The following is a 17,447-nucleotide window of genomic DNA, read 5'->3' on the forward strand; positions in this document are numbered from 1 at the left end:
AACAAAAAAGGAATGCAGGACCAGGATTAGCTGTAGTTAGAAAGATGCAGGGACCCAAGAGGTCACTATGACTATCTGAAGACAAGGTTGCAGCAACAAAGGAGAGAGGGGAAAGGGAAGTGGAGGGAAGGAGAGGGAGGGCAGGCCAGACACTTTGTGTAAGACACCCTACAAGGCACTATCTAGCTTGATAAGCCCCCAACAATTTCTTATTTTTGCAAAAGCAGAAACTGCAGCTCATCTAATGCACAGTTTACTGTGAGTTACAGGGCTGGAGAGAGGGGCTTTATCTGAATCTTGCAGGAACACACTGCTCTGTATCCAGAGTCCTCCATGCAGGAAATGCTACCTGAAGGCCACATCTTAGCTTGAAAGAAATTATAGAGTTTCTGACTCATCTTTTCATTTTGTATGCCAGCTGGCTCTGTGGTCTTGAATAAATCGTTTCAACAGAGACACTAAGAGGGATTGGAAGCTCCTCCACTCAGCTGTTTTCCACAGTTCTTTTGCAAGAGCATCTATGCAACAGGCATTTCATATTAGATGGCAAAGGTATGCACCAGGGTTTGCTGATTTCTGTCCTCTCTTCCTGCTTGAAAACTGCCCAGCAAGTTTACTCCTGGGCCCACCTTCTGCTTAGCCTTTGCTTCTTTTCGAATCTTAATATTCACCCCAGTGTGGACACAAACCCAAAAGAGTTTTCCACAAAGACAATGAGGATTGTGAAAAGATACTTGCTCAGAGTGAAGTACCATAGTGACCATCATGAAGGAAAATCCCTCAGGATGCCCCTCAGGAACTCTCACCCAAACAGAAACCCTACTGGAATGGTCTTTTCCCTCAAGTCCTTGCAGTGAGAATCTAAATGACCTAACCACAAAAAGGAGCTTGGGGAGGACTCCTGGGAACTGAGCAGGTGGACTCCATTTTAGTTTTCATGAACTTTCCAGCTAGTTTTTAAGAGCGTTCAGCTTCCCCTTTACCCTTCTCATATTCTAGATGTTTTGTAAATGGAAGGCTCCATAACAGCTTAAACTACCCTGTGTTTACCAGTCAAAGAGCAGAGGAAGCCTCTGAGATATTCTGTGCTCTGGCACGCTGACCAGATGCTACAGATGAAGCTGGGGCATGAGGGCCCAGCTATAATCCTTTCCTGGCAAGCCTGGCTGAAGGGGCAATGAGACTAAAGCAACTGATTAAACGCAGTATAAAACTGAAAGAAAATGAGATAGAAAGAAATTAGCTTTAAACCTCAAGGCTGTGTATGCAATGGGGGTTGGGAGGCAGTATGAGAAGTCAGTCTTAGAGATTTCCCTGAAACAAAGGGATTATGAATTGTCCAATATGAGCAAATCCGTCTGCTCCACAGCCACATGACAGCTTCGTACCCAGTGCTGTTCATTAAACACTTTGCACACATTTGGAGATAATGGGATGCAGCCAACTTCCTGAAAAAGCTCTGAGACTCCCCTTCCCAAGTCTTTTACTCAGGAAGTGCAAGCTGTGAAGCATGGCTGTCATCAGCAGGGACAGGGTCAGTATTTCCCGCCACTCTTCACTTACTGCCTGCCCCCTTGTCTTTCTGGGTTCTCCTCTGTAACTAATGGACTAATGTTACCTGCAGATGAACGGCTGGGAGAGAAAACATCTAACTGACCAGAACTAAATAAATAAAACACTCAGAAGTGCTTGAAGGGAGGTAGAAAAGAGAGGAAGTATGACAAGAGAAAGTTCCCCACCTCTGACATTGTGACTTAAATCCCACAGAGAAACCACAGAAGGGACTCAAGTGTTTTGAAAAATGAACCAGAGCAGCAAACTTCCAAGCATGCTTTCCCAGTCTGAGCAGCTCCATTCCTGGAAAGGTGGGTCAGAGCTGTTTTCAGGGTTTATCTCCAATGGGCGAAAGAGAGTGGCTGTGAATTTCCTAAGGAGGCTTATGCTTGCCAGTGCCCACTGGACTGCCATACTAAAGCATAAGCAGACCATGGAAAGCAAGGAAGGAACAGACAGACATCCTGACCACCATTCAGACTGCTGGCTATCACAGCTAGCCTGAATAAAGAGACCTTTCCATACACCCCATCTATTACCTCCCCAGCGATACTGATTTCAGCTTGTGATTCATCCAGCCAAGATTGCCAGGAGAAATATCAACAACTTCAGATATGCAGATGATACCACTTTAATGGCCGAAAGTGAAGAGGAAATAAGGAGCCTCTTGATGAAGGTGAAAGAGGACAGTGAAAAAGCTGGCTTAAAACGCAACATTCAAAAATCTAAGATCATGACATCCGGTCCCATCACTTCATGGAAAATAGATGTGGAAACAATGGATAGTGAGAGACTTTACTTTCTTGGACTCCAAAATCACTGCGGATGGTAACAGCAGCCATGGAATTAAAAGACACTTGCTCCTTGAAAGAAAAGCTATGACAACAGTGTATTAAAAAACATAGACGTCACTTTGCTGACAAAGGGTTATATAGACAAAGCTACGGTTTTTTTCCACTAGTCATGTACAGATGTGAGAGTTGGACCATAAAGAATGCTGAGCACTGAAGAACTGGTACTTTTGAACTGTGGTGCTAGAGAAGACCCTTGACTTGGGCAGCAAGGAGATCAACACTCAATCCTAAAAGAAATCAACCCTGAATATTCATTGCAAGGACTGATACTGAAGGTGAAGCTCCAAAACTTTGGCCACCTGATGGGAAGAGCCGGTCCACTGGGAAAGACCCTGATGCTGGGAAAGATTGAGGTCAGGGGAAGAGGAAGACAGAGGATAAGATGGTTGGATGGAAGGAATCCAAATTGGAAAAGAAGTAAAACTCTCACTGTTTGCAGATGGCATGATCCTCTACATAGAAAACCCTAAAGACTCCACTAGAAAACTACTAGAGCTAATCAATGAATATAGTAAAGTTGCAGGATATAAAATCAACACACAGAAATCCCTTGCATTCCTATACACTAATAATGAGAAAATAGAAAGAGAAATTAAAGAAACAATTCCATTCACCATTGCAATGAAAAGAATAAAATACTTAAGAATATATCTACCTAAAGAAACAAAAGACCTATATATAGAAAACTATCAAACATTGGTGAAAGAAATCAAAAAGGACACTAATAGATGGAGAAATATAATGTGTTTATGGATCAGAAGAATCAATACAGTGAAAATGAGTATACTACTCAAAGCAATCTACCAATGCAATCCCTATAAAGCTACCAAAGGTATTTTTCACAGAGCTAGAATAAATAATTTCACAATTTGTATGGAAATACAAAAAACCTCAAATAGCCAAAGCAATCTTGAGAAAGAAGAATGGAACTGGAGGAATCAACCTGCCTGACTTCAGGCTCTACTACAAAGCCACAGTCATTAAGACAGTATGATACTGGCACAAAGACAGAAATATAGATCAATGGAACAAAACAGAAAGCCCAGAGATAAATCCATGCACCTATGGACACCTTACCTTTGACAAAGGAGGCAATAATATACAATGGAGAAAAGACAATCTCTTTAGCAAGTGGTGCTGGGAAAACTGGTCAACCACTTGTAAAAGAATGAAACTAGAACACTTTCTAACACCATACACAAAAATAAACTCAAAATGGATTAAAGATCTAAATGTAAGACCAGAAACTATAAAACTCCTAGAGGAGAACACAGGAAAAACACTCTCTGACATACATCACAGCAGGATCCTCTATGACCCACCTCCCAGAGTAATGGAAATAAAAGCAAAAATAAACAAATGGGACCTAAACAAAATTAAAAGCTTCTGCACAACAAAGGAAACTATAAGCAAGGTGAAAAGACAGCCTTCAGAATGGGAAAAAACAATAGCAAATGAAGCAACTGACAAACAACTAATCTCAAAAATATACAAGCAACTCCTGCAGCTCAATTCCAGAAAAATAAATGACCCAATCAAAAAATGGGCCAAAGAACTAAATAGACATTTCTCCAAAGAAGACATACAGATGACTAACAAACACATGAAAAGATGCTCAACATCACTCATTATCAGAGAAATGCAAATGAAAACCACAATGAGGTACCATTTCACGCCAGTCAGAATGGCTGCTATTCCGAAGTCTACTTTTGGAAGTCCATTCCAAAAGCCTACAAGCAATAAATGCTGGAGAGGGTGTGGAGAAAAAGGAACCCTCTTACACTGTTGGTGGGAATGCAAACTAGTTCAGCCACTATGGAGAACAGTGTGGAGACTCCTTAAAAAACTGGAAATAGAACTGCCTTATGATCCAGCAATCCCACTGCTGGGCATACACACTGAGGAAACCAGAATTGAAAGAGACACGTGTACCCCAATGTTCATTGCAGCACTGTTTACTACAGGACATGGATGCAATCTAGACGTCCATCAGCAGACAAATGGATAAGAAAGCTGTGGCACATATACACAATGGAGTATTACTCAGCCATTAAAAAGAATACATTTGAATCAGTTCTAATGAGGTGGATGAAACTGGAGCCTATTATACAGAGTGAAGTAAGCCAGAAGGAAAAACACCAATACAGTATACTAACGCATATATATGGAATTTAGAAAGATGGTAACAATAACCCTGTGTACGAGACAGCAAAAGAGACACTGATGCATAGAACAGTCTTATGGACTCTGTGGGAGAGGGTGAGGGTGGGATGATTTGGGAGAATGGCATTGAAACATGTATAATATCATATACGAAACAAATCATCAGTCTAGGTTCGATGCATGATACAGGATACTCAGGGCTGGTGCACTGGGATGACCCAGAGGGATGGTATGGGAGGGAGGTGGGAGCGGGGTTCAGGATGGGGAACATGTGTACACCCATGGTAGATTCATGTTGATGTATGGCAAACCAATACAATATTGTAAAGTAATTAGCCTCCAATTAAAATAAATAAATTTATATTTTTAAAAAAAGAAGAGAAAACTCCAAAAAAAAAGATGGATGGCAATGCCAACTCAATGGACACGAGTTTGAGCAAGCTCCATGAGATGGTGGACAGGAAAGCCTGGCATGCTGCAGTCCATGGGGTCTCAAAGAGTGACACACAACTTAGCAACTAAACGATTACATCCTCATGTCATTGCCTGCAACTTCAAAATACCAAAGTTGAGAGCATGCATAACTGATGAATAAAAAGACTAGTATCACACTCAAGACCCTTAGAAACATGGCTCTCTTTATGGGAATCTGTTAACTCTTCAAACTAAAGAATGAACACGGGCTTTAACATCAAGTTCTGGGTTTAAAGTATTCAGTTCAGTTACTCAGTCGTGTCCGACTCTGTCATCCCATGGACTACAGCAGTAAAATCTCTGCTTTTTAATATGCTGTCTAGGTTGGTCATAGCTTTTCTTCCAAGGAGCAAGTGTCTTTTAATTTCATGGCTGCAATCATCATCTGCAGTGATTTTGGAGCCCCCCAAAATAAAATCTCTGTTTCCATTGTTTCCCCATCTATTTGCCATGAAGTGACAAGACCAGATGCCATGTTCTTAGTTTTCTGAATGTTGAGTTTTAAACCAACTTTTTCACTCTCCTCTTTCACTTTCATCAAGAGGCTCTTTAGTTCTTCTTCACTGTCTGCCATAAGAGTGGTATCATCTGCATATCTGAGGTTACTGATATTTCTCCTGGCAATCTTGATTCCAGCTTGTGCTTCATCCAACCCAGCATTTCACATGATGTACTCTACATATAAGTTAAATAAGCAGGGTGACAAGATACAGCCTTGACATATTCCTTTCCTGATTTGGAACCAGTCTGTTGTTCCACATCCAGTTCTGTTGCTTCTTGACCTGAATACAGATTTCTCAGGAGGCAGGTAAGGTGGTTTGGTATTCCCATCTCTTTCAGAATTTTCCACAGTTTGTTGTGATCCACACAGTCAAAGGCTTTGGCATAGTCAATAAAGCAGAAGTAGATGTTTTTTCTGGAACTCTGTTGTTTTTTCTATGATGCAACGGATGTTGGCCACTGATCTCTGGTTCTTCTGCCTTTTCTAAATACAGCTTGAACATCTGGAAGTTCACGGTTCATGTACTGTTGAAACCTGACTTGGAGAATTTTAAGCATTACTTTGCTAGCGTGTGAGATGACTGCAATTGTGCAGTAGTTTGAAAATTCTTTGGTATTGCCCTTCTTTGGGACTGGAATAAAAACTGACCTTTTCCAGTCCTGTGGCCAGTGCTGAGTTTCCCAAATTCGCTGGCATATAGAGTGCAGCACTTTCACAGCATCATCTTTCAGGATTTGAAATAGCTCAACTGAAACTCCATCACCTCCACCAGCTTTATTCACAGTGATGCTTCCTAAGGCCCACTTGACTTTGCATTCCAGGATGTCTGGCTATAGGTGAGTGATCACACCATTATGGTTATCTGGGTCATGAAGATCTTTTTTTTTTTTTGCATTGTTCTTCTGTGTATTCTTGCCACCTCTTCTTAATATCTTCTGCTTCTGTTAGGTCCATGCCATTTCTGTCCTTTATTGGGCCCATCTTTGCAAGAAATGTTCCCTTGATATCTCTAAGCTTCTTGAAGAGATCTCGAGTCTTTCCCATTCTACCGTTTTACTCTATTTCTTTGCATTGATCACCGAGGAAGACTTTATCTCTCCTTGCTATTCTTTGGAACTCTGCATTCAAATGGGTATATCTTTCCTTTTCTCCTTTGCCTTTAGCTTCTTTTCTCAGCTATTTGTAAGGCCTCTTCAGACAACCATTTTGCCTTTCTGCATTTCTTTTTCTTGGGGATGGTCTTGATCACTGCCTCCTGTACAATGTCACGAACCTCTGTCCATAATTCTTCAGGCACTCTGTGTATCAGATCTAATCCCTTAAACATGTTTGTCACTTCCACTGAATAATCATAAGTGATTTGATTTAGGTCATACCTGAATGGTCTAGTGGTTTTCCCTACTTTCTTCAATTTGAGTCCTCCCATAAACCATTTCAGAGTCCTTAAGCAATTACCCTGTTCTATAAAGCCAGAATAATACTACCCATAGCACATGCAGAGTACATCATGCGAAATGCTGGGCTGGGTGAAGTACAAGCTGGAATCAAGATTGCCGGGAGAAATATCAATAACCTCAGATGTGCAGTTGACACCATGCTTATGGCAGAAAGCGAAGCGGAGCTAAAGAGCCTCTTGATGAAAGTGAAAGAGGAGAGTGAAAAAGCTGGCTTAAAACTCAACATTCAAAAAATGAAGATCATGGCATCTGGTCCCATCATGCATGGCAAATAGATGGGGAAACAATGGAAACAGTGACAGACTACATTTTGGGGGGCCCAAAAATCACTGCAGATGGTGACTGCAGCTATGAAATTAAAGACGCTTGCTCTTTGGAAGAAAAACTATGACAAACCCAGACGGCATATTAAAAAGCAGAGACATTACTTTGCCAACCAAGGTCTGTCTAGTCAAAGCTATGGCTTTTCCAGTAGTCATGTATGGATGTGAGAGTTGGACCATAAAGAAACCTGAGTGCTGAAGAATTGATGCTTTTAAACTGTGGTGTTGAAGAAGACGCGAGAGTCTCTGGGACTGCTTGGAGATCCAACCAGTCAATCCTAAAGGAAATCAATACTGAATATTCACTGGAAGGACTGAAGCTGAAACTCCAACACTTTGGCCACCTGATGTGAAGAACTGACTCAGTGGAAAAGACCTTGATGTTGGGACAGATTGAGGGCAGGAGAAGGGGACAACAGAGGATGAGATGGTTGGATGGCATCACCGACTCAATGAGTTTGAGCAAGCTCTGGGAGCTGGTGATGAACAGAGAAGCCTGGCATGCTGCAGTCCACGAGGTTGCAAAGAGTTGGACACAACTGAGCGACTGAACTGAACCGACAGCAAGAGTTGTTGCAGGATAAAATAGAGACAATATACTTTAAGAACCTGCTCCTTGCAGGCTCCTTTTCCACAACCACCCTTCCTCATATCCACACTGTACTTGGTCCAAGCTAGTCCAGTTCTCTCTGGCATACTGTGCTCTTCAAGTTCTCCCCATTCTACAGAAAAGAAACTGAATTTTTAATAATTTCTCAAATCTCTAAAGGAAAAAAAATAATTTAAAACTTAACTATCCCAGGGCCCCATTCTTAGATCACTGGGTTGTCACTGTGAAGCGGCTTTCGTAATTCAACGAAGCTATGAGCCATGCTGTGTAGGACCACCCGAGACATCCATGGGTGGGTCATTGTGAAGAGTTCTGACAAAACATGATCCACTGAAAGAGGGAATGGCAAACCACTCCTGTATACTTGGCATGAGAAGCTCATGAACTGTATAAAAGAACAAAAAGCTATGACACCGAAAGATGAGTCCCTCAAGTCTGAAGGTGTACAATAAGCTGCAGGGGAAGAGCGGAGGACAACTACTAACAGCCCCAGAATGAATGAAACACCTGGGCCTTCAAAGAATGAAGCAAAGTGGAAACATATTGCATAGGAACCTGAAATGTTAGGTCCATGAATCAAGGTAAATTGGACATGGTCAAGCAAGAGATGGTAAGAATAAACATCTACATCTTAGGAATCAGTGAACTAAAATGGATGGCAATGGGAGAATTTAACTCAGATGACAACTATATCTACTACTGTGGGCAAGAATTGCATAGAAGAAATGGAATAGCCCTCATAATCAACAAAAAGTCTGAAATCAGTACTTGGGTGCAATCTCAGTTTGCTTCCAAGGCAAGCCATTCAACATCACAGTAATTCAAGTCTATGCCCCCAACTACCGATGCTGAAGAAGCTGAACTTGATCAGTTCTATGAAGACCTAGAAGACGTCCTAGAACTAATACCAAAAAAGATGTTCACTGGGGATTGGCATGTAAAAGTAGGAAGTCAAGAGATACCTTGAGTAACAGGCAAGTCTGGCCTTGGAGAACAAAATGAAGCAGGGCAAAAGCTAACCAAATTCTGTCAAGAGAATGCACTGGTCATAGCAAATACTCTTTTTCAACAACACAAGAGATGATTTTACATATGGACATAACTGAATGGTCAATACCAAAATCAAACTGATTATATTTTTTGTAGCTGAAGATGGAGAAGCTGTATACAGTCAGCAAAAACAAGACCCGGAGCTGATCATCAGCTTCTCATAGCAAAATTCAGAAAGAAAGGGGAAAACCAAAGAAAGGGGGAAAACCAGCAAGCCAGCCAGGTACTACTTAAATCAAATCCCCTATGAATATGTGGTGGAGGTAACAAATAGACTCAAGGGATTAGATCTACTTAACAGTGTGCCCGAAGAACTATGAAACGAAGGTCCTTAATACAGTACAGGAGACAGTGAAAAACAACATCCCAAAGAAAAAGAAAAGCAAGAAGGCAAAGTGGCTATCTGAGGAGGCTTTACAAATAGCTGAAGAAAGAAGAGAAGTAAAGAGCAAGGGAGAAAGGGAAAGGTGAATGAAAGTCACTCTGTCGTGTCTCTTTGCAACATCATGGAATCCCATGGAATTCTCCAGGCCAGAATACTGGAGTAGGTAGCTTTTCCCTTCTCCAGGGTATATTCCCAACCCAGGGATCAAATCCAGGTCTCCCACATTGCAGGCGATTCTTTTACCAGTTGAGCCACAGGAAAGCCCAAGAATACTGGAGTGGGTTGCCTATCCCTCCTCCAGAGAATCTTCCCAACCTGATCCATATCGCCGATGGGTATCGAACCAGGGTCTCCTGCATTGCAGGCAGATTCTTTACCAACTGAGCTATCAGGGAAGCCCAAAGGGAAAGGTACACCCAACTAAATGCAGAGTTCCAAAGAACAGCAATGGAGAGACAAGAAGGTCTTCTTCAATGAACAGTGCATAAAACTAGAAGAAAACAACAGAAGGCCAAAGACTAGAGATCTCTTGAGGAAACTTGGAGCTATCAAGGGAACATTTTGCCCAAAAATGGGCACAATAAAGGACAGAAATGGTGGAGATCTAGTAAACACTGAAAAGATCAAGAAGAGATGGAAAGAATACACAGAAGAACTGTACAAAAAAGATCTTAATGAACTGGATTACTATGATGATGTGGTCAGCCACCCAGAGCCAGACATTCTGGAAAGCGAAAATCAACTGGGCCTTAGGAAGCACTGCTTTTAATAAAGCAAGTGGTGTGATGGAATTCCAGTAGAACTATTCAAAACCCTAAAGGATGATGCCATCAAGGTGTTACATTCAATATGTCTGCAAATCTTGAAGACCCAGCAGTGGCCATAGGATTGGAAAAGGTCAATTCTCATACCAATCCCAAGATGAGTAATACTAAAGAATGTGACAACCATTGGACAATTGCGCTCATCTCCCATGCGAGTAAGGTCACGCTTAAAACCTTGCATGCTAGGCTTCAGCATTACGTGAACTAAGAACTTCCAGATGTCCAAACTGGGTTTAAAAAAGGAAGAGGAACCAGAGATCAAATTGCCAGCATTTGCTGGATCACAGAGAAAACAAGGGAATTCCAGAAAAACATCTACCTCTGTTTCATCGACTACACTAAAGCCTTTGACTGTGTGGATCATAACAAACTGTGGAAAGTTCTTAAAGAGATGGGAATACCAGACCATTTTATCTGTCTCCTGAGAAACCTGTATGCAGGTCAAGAAGCAACAGTTAGAACCCTGTGTGGAACAACTGATGGTTCAAGACTGAGAAAGCAGTATGACAGGGTTGTCTGTGGTCACCATGTTTGTTTAACCTACTACACCAGGCACATAAGAGAAATGCTGGGCTGGATGAGTAACAAGCTGAAATCAAGATAGGTGGGAGAAACATCAACAACCTCAGATATGCGGGATGATGCCACTCTAATGGCAGAAAGCGAAGAGGAATTAAAGTCTCTTGATGAGGGTGAAAGAGAGTGAAAGAGCCAGTCTAAAACTAAATATTAAAAAAACTAAGATTACGGCATCTGGTCCAGAAGGAGAAAAGGTGGAATTAGTGACAGATTTTCTCTTCTTGGGCTTTAAAATCACTGTGGATGGTGACTGCAGTCATGAAATCAGAAGATGATTGCTTCTTGGCAGGAAAGCTATGACAAACCTAGACAGTGTGTTGAAAAGCAAGAGACATCACTCTGCCGACAAAGGTCTGTATAATCAACGCTATGGTCTTCTCAGTGGTCATGTGTGGTTGTGAGAGCTGTAAAGAAGGCAGAATGCCAAAGAATTGATGCCTTCAAACTGTGGTGCTGGAGAAGACTCCTGAGAGTCCCTTGGACAGCAATGAGATCAAACCAGTCAATCTTAAGGGAAATCAACCTGAATACTTGGTGGAAGGACTGATGCTGAAGCTCCAGTATTTTGGTTATCTGATGAGAACAGCCAACTCATTGGAAAAGTCCGGGATGCTGGGAGAGATTGAGGGCAGAAGGAGAAGAGAGTGTCAGAGGATGAGATGGCTGGATGGCATCACCAATCCAATGGACATGAACTTGGACAAACTTTGGGAGATGGTGAGAGACTGGGAGGCCTGGTGTGCTGCAGTCCATGGGGTCGCAAAGAGTCAGACACAACTGGATGACTGATCAACAACAATCCCAGAGCAGGGCTTCCCTGGTGGCTCAGTGGTAAACAATCTGCCTGCTAATGCAGAAGACGTGAGTTCAATCCCTGGAGAAGGAAAGATCGGGAAGATCCCCTAGAGAAGAAAACGGCACCCACTCCAGTATTCTTGCCTGGGAAATCCCATGGACAGAGGAGCCTGGCGGGCTATAGTCTGTGGGGTCACCAACAGTGACTTAGCAACCAAACAACAACATCCCAGAGCAAAGAGTTTTTTGATTGTTTGTTTGTTTAGCTTAAAACTAGTTATGGTAGAAACTGCTAGTGATTCCTCATGATCTGTTCTCCCATTCTTCCACAGCAGCCAAACTTTTGCTGGGCAAATGAAGTACAAGTAAAAAAGACTACATTTTGGCCAACAAGATATAAGCAGAAACATCATTTGCCAGATTTCAGGTCTTCCTTAAAAGACTTAATTGTCACTGGCTTCCTCTTCTATGTCCCTTCTTCCACTCTGCTCCCTGGGATGCAGATCCGGTCATTTAAAAATGATGAAGAATGGGGAACGCATGTATACCTGTGGCGGATTCATTTTGAGATTTGGCAAAACTAATACAATTATGTAAAGTTTAAAAATAAAATAAAATTTAAAAAATAAATAAATAAATAAAATGATGAAGAAAGGGTTATTCCTTAGGGCAGGAATCTTAGTATGACTAGAACGAACTCAAGATCCCCCGTGTCCACCTGAAGCAGGGCTGCCATACCGGCCCTGCTGACCTGAAGATCGTGTTTAGGTGAAAGAGAAATAAACATCTATCTTATATATATATCATTTCCTGTTACTTGCAGACAATTCATAATGTCTAGACCAAAATCAGATACATCCCCTTCAGTAAGATATGACTAACTTCTAACCAACACAGGAAAGGTAACAGGATGCATGTGAATACGTACATGTCATTGCACTACCTGACACCGTAATGTCTGTTTTGCTGAGAACTTGCTCTCTCACTGGCTTTGAAATACCAAGCTGCCATGTTGGGAGATATTTATGGAGATGAACACATGGCAAGAAACTGAGAGCAGGCTCCAGCCAGCAAGAAAATGAAGCCCCTAATCTGCCAACCTGCAAAAGACTGAATTCTGCAAAAAAACATTGGACCCCCATGAGCTTATTAGAAAGATATCCTTCCCCAGTCAAGCCTCAGGTTAGAAGTCAGCTTTTGCAGTGATACTGGAGAAGGAAATGGCAACCCACTCCAGTATTCTTGCCTGGAGAATCCCAGGGATGGAGAAGCCTGGTGGGCTGCCGTCTATGGGGTTGCACAGAGTCGGACATGACTGAAGCAACTTAGCAGCAGCAGCAGCAGCACTGCAGTGATACAGAGGACCCACTAGTCATGTGTGGAATCCTGAACCATAGATACTGAAATAGAAAATGTGCATTGCTTTAAGCAGCTAAGTTAATGGTAACTTGTCAGACAGCAACAGATAACTAATACACTGGCCAAAAAAATCATTACAGATATGTAAAGATGATTCACTACTGGGTAATATACAAATATAATTTGCCAAATGAGGTCACAGTAGGGTTATCACACAGTCATCTAGGTAGATGGCAAAAAGGCATACAATTCACCATAAATTTCTTTTAGATGCCCTTGGTGAAAATGAAATTTATATATACACACTTAATGCTACTCTAACATATTTACTTGACACAAACATATGTAATATAAACACATATAAAAATAGATAAAACACACATACACATCAAATGCCATCGTAATGTATAATCATGAAATATCAAAAGGATTCCTGTCAAAAACAAATTACCTACTATACCACTATAAAAGAAAATATTTATCTTTCTTTGCATGTATTTTGACTGTATAAACTAAAGAATAAACTGAAAATCTTTTATAAACAATAAAATAGTTTAGTAAGGTACTAGGCAATATTTTTTTGAAAAACTCAATGGCCAAATCATTTCCAATAATAGTGAGTTAGATTATTCAGATCAAACCACTCTGAAAACAAAAAAACCTGAATATAAAAATACGTTCACTAAAAGCATCAAAAAAGCAACAAAATGTTTAGGAACTACAAAACCAAAAGCTAAGGAAGGGACAAAACAGAACCAGAGTACAAAAGCCACTCAACCCTGCAGCATTCATTGATTCATTCAACTTGGGTTTTGGTTTTGGCAGCCTTGTGGGGAAAGGAGAATAAAGTCAAAGTCTAGAGCCACCCAAAGTGGGAACTCTCCCCACATTTTCCTGAGAGTTTAGTCTTTTGAATTTCTAGCTTACAGGTGAATTAGAAAGACTGCCCTGGCAATTCTCAGTGCAACAGCTATGTGGGGAGCACAGGGCAATGGAAGGAAAAGGAAAAAGGAAAAGAAAAAGCTGACCCCAAAAAACTGAAGTCACAATCTGCTTCCACATGGTTTACAATCTAGACTCACATCTCTTGGGCAGACTAAGAAATCTCAAGTTGTGAACTTGATTTGCCATGGTTCCACATCGTTAATTACCTCTAGGCACCTGGCAGAAGAGAACTCAAATCTGCTACAAATAATTTTTAATAATAATGAGTAGTACAGTAAAACAACCACCAAGCTTATAAGGAAACAAGGTACCATTGATGCAAACTGGCAGAAAAAGACCTGGAATTGTAAAAGTATGTATTTTAAAATACGTATACTAGTTTTAAATAAAAGACATCCTTTAAAATTTCTGCAGCAAATAGGAAATTTTAGAAAGGAATAAATCAAACTTTGACAAGATACAAATAAAACTTCTAAAACTTAGAACTATAAATTCATAACTGAGTATTTAATGGACAGATTCAATAGCAGATTAGACACAGTAGAAGGGAAAACAAGTAAACCAGAAGACATGCTGCACAAAACTACTGAGGTTTCAACAGAAGTGGCATACAGAGGGGAGATATGGAAAACAGGTAAAGAAACATGAAAGACTACTGGATAAGAAGGTCTAACATATGTTTCTTTAGAATCTCAAAAAGATAGGAAATAGAAACAGGCAGAGACAATATTTCAAGCTATAATAGCTATAAATGTTCTAGAACAGATGAAAGACACAAATCCAGATTGAATAAATTCAACAAACTCCAAGCAGGACTTTTTTTCTTTAATCCTCACCTAAATACATCATCATGGGAAAGTAAAAAAAAAAAAATCATAAAAAGAGAAAATCTTAAAAGTAGACAGTTGGGAGCTGTCTGTGCCACCTGCTAAAGCTGGCACTACTCTGTGGGGCCCTGCCTGCTCCTGGTCAGCACCATGTATGTGTCCTGTGACATCTGGCACTGGGCACACTCCATGTAGGAATTCTCAGTGAAGAACATTGACGAGAGCATGGTTAACCTGGACAAGCACCAGGCTAAGTATGCATAGTCACCAGTGTGACCTTGCAAAGAGGCAAGACGGATGTAAACTACACTCAGCTGGTCAACATGAACGGCCAATGTGCAGAGTGTAATTTACAGATTCTGCCCTTCCCTTGCAACCAGTTCAGGAGGCAGGAGCCAGGGAGCAATGCTGAGATCAAAAAGTTCGCCATGGCTACAGCATCAAATTTGGTTAAGTTCAGCGAGATCTGTGTGAATGGGGATGATGCCCACCCTCTGTGGAAGTGCATGAAAATTCAGCCCAAGGGGAGGAGGACGCTGGGAAATGCCATCAAATGGAACTTCACCAAGTTCCTCATTGACAAGAACAGCTGTGTGCTGAAGTGGTATGGTCCCATGGAAGAGTCCCTGGTGGTAGAGAACAACATGCCATGTTACCTCTAGAGCTCTACAAGTGTGATGCCCTCACCCAAGCCTGCCGCCTGTGCCCCAGGAGCCTTCCACCGGTGCCCATGATGGTCTGCCTGAAAACCAGCCCCCAAGGGGGCAGACCCACCCTTGAGGGAGGAAGGTCCTTTGACCCAGCTGCAGCTTGGCAACCCCCACCCCTGGCTGCCTTGTAGGGATAAGACATACAATATAAAAAAAATAGGCAGAGATTGAGGGACACAGATTATTTTCAAAAGAGTGATCACTTGATAGCCAGATTCTTAACAGCAACAACAGAAGGCAGAATGGAATAATACATTTAATTCACTAAGAGAAAACAAATGTCATCATAAAATTTCATATCCAGAGGAAAGAGAGGGGCAGAAAGGAGGAAGAAAGGGAAAGGCAGACAGGCTCATAATCAAAACGTAGAATACATGTTCTTTTCAGGCACATGTGAACACTTATAAAAACTGATCATACACTAACAGAAAGTCTCAATTATTTTCAAATGACTGAAATTATAAAAGTATTTAACCACAAGATAGATGTTACTAACAAAAACATAACTATGAACTTTCTGTTGCATTTGGAAATTGAGAAATACACTTAAGCGACATTCTCCATCTCCCTTCTGATGTCTATGTAGGAAGTTTTCTCTGTCCCTCTTCTTACTTTAATAAAACTCTGCTACACAAAAGCTCTTGAATGATCAAGCCTGGTCCCTGGTCCCAAAGCTAAATCTTCTTCTTCAGAGATCACGAATCCAACAGTTTTCAACATAAGCTATCATCTTGGGGGCTTGTCCGGGATGTTCAGAACAAGGTAAGAACACTCATAGTTCTAGGCTCTCTGCTTTCTCAGTACGCAAGTTTTCTGATTTACTTTACTTACTCTATGGTGTATTTGTGTGAATGAATGACACGTCCTGTGTGGTGCCTTCGTAATGACTTTGTAATGACTGAAGGCAACCCCCAAAAGGGGAGCTTTGTCGGGAGTTTATACCGACCTGCCAATGCCAAGAGAAACCCAAGGTCCCTGGCAAGGGGAGTGACCAGAAATGGGCAAAGCATGTGGACTGAACTTTCCTTTCTCAGTCATCTTTTCCTGGTCACTGACTATTTTGTAATTGCGTGGGGAATTACAACTACTAACCTAATTTGTCAGATCATAGACTTTCAGGGGAACTGTGATCCATGCTGTTACTATGTACTTTTACTTAGATCCCCTGTACGGAAGCACCTAGCCTTGCTAGGAGCAGAAAGTTACAGGAGCATGTTTGAGAGTGAGGCAGAGCTCTAGCTCCAGGAACGTCTCTCAGGCTAGAGGTTACTCTCTTGGCTGCCTGCCTCAGGGGCCAGCGACCTGAAAGTGAGTCTTTGTCATGGCTGTGTCTCCTATCTATGTGCATAGAAGCCCTGCTGTTGATCATGAGGTTTTTTAGTACACAGAATGGGAACTGAAGGATCTGGTCAGATTGGAAATGCAATGGGCTTCTTCCTTTGGTAGCACTAGCTCTTAATGGACCAGAGGAGGCTCTCTGATGGCTTTTGTCTCAACTCCTTGGATATTCCTTATGTGGAATCTGTGGAAATGAACTGGAAGGATTAGCCCTAATAGCTCAAGAACAAAAATCACTTTTTCTTCACTGGCTAACCTTCCACCATCTCTTTTGCTATCACATATACTGGTGTGGTGACACTCAGGAGGGACATCTTGGTTGCTGTTCATCCCTTTATGACTCACCACTTCTACTGCAGTCAGGACTGTACTCAGGAATGAACATATGCACACATAAGATGGATGCTTCCCCTAGTAGTACTAGCTTGGGAAACATTCCAGGAAAGCTACTCTGTTATACTCTGGGTGGCATCAGAGCAAAGGGCAAATCAAACATAGGTCTTGGTGGCATGGAACTAAGTCAATCTGGGATGCCATCAGGTCTACCCCTGGTGCCATCTCCACCCGACCTTAGTGGTAGAAACTGAAGGGACGAGTAAGACGCCTGCGTCGGTAAGGGACCGACCAAGTTCGACCAGGGAAGGAAAGTTTCAGTGGAGAGTCTGTCTACACCCCCATCTAGAGCAGGGAAGGACGCT

At 41.7% G+C, this 17,447-nt stretch overlaps 1 protein-coding gene and 1 pseudogene across 5 annotated transcripts in view; one reads left to right on the forward strand and one right to left on the reverse strand.

Moving 5' to 3' along the window:
* The window catches only part of SIL1 (SIL1 nucleotide exchange factor), a 246,140-nt gene that overhangs the window by 40,437 nt on the left and 188,256 nt on the right, over window positions 1-17,447 (reverse strand). The window lies entirely within an intron of this gene.
* On the forward strand, window positions 1,511-15,363 carry LOC129641250 (phospholipid hydroperoxide glutathione peroxidase-like; annotated as a pseudogene).

Source organism: Bubalus kerabau, chromosome 1 (genome assembly GCF_029407905.1).
Source record: "Bubalus kerabau isolate K-KA32 ecotype Philippines breed swamp buffalo chromosome 1, PCC_UOA_SB_1v2, whole genome shotgun sequence".
In the NCBI taxonomy this organism is placed as follows: domain Eukaryota; kingdom Metazoa; phylum Chordata; class Mammalia; order Artiodactyla; family Bovidae; genus Bubalus; species Bubalus kerabau.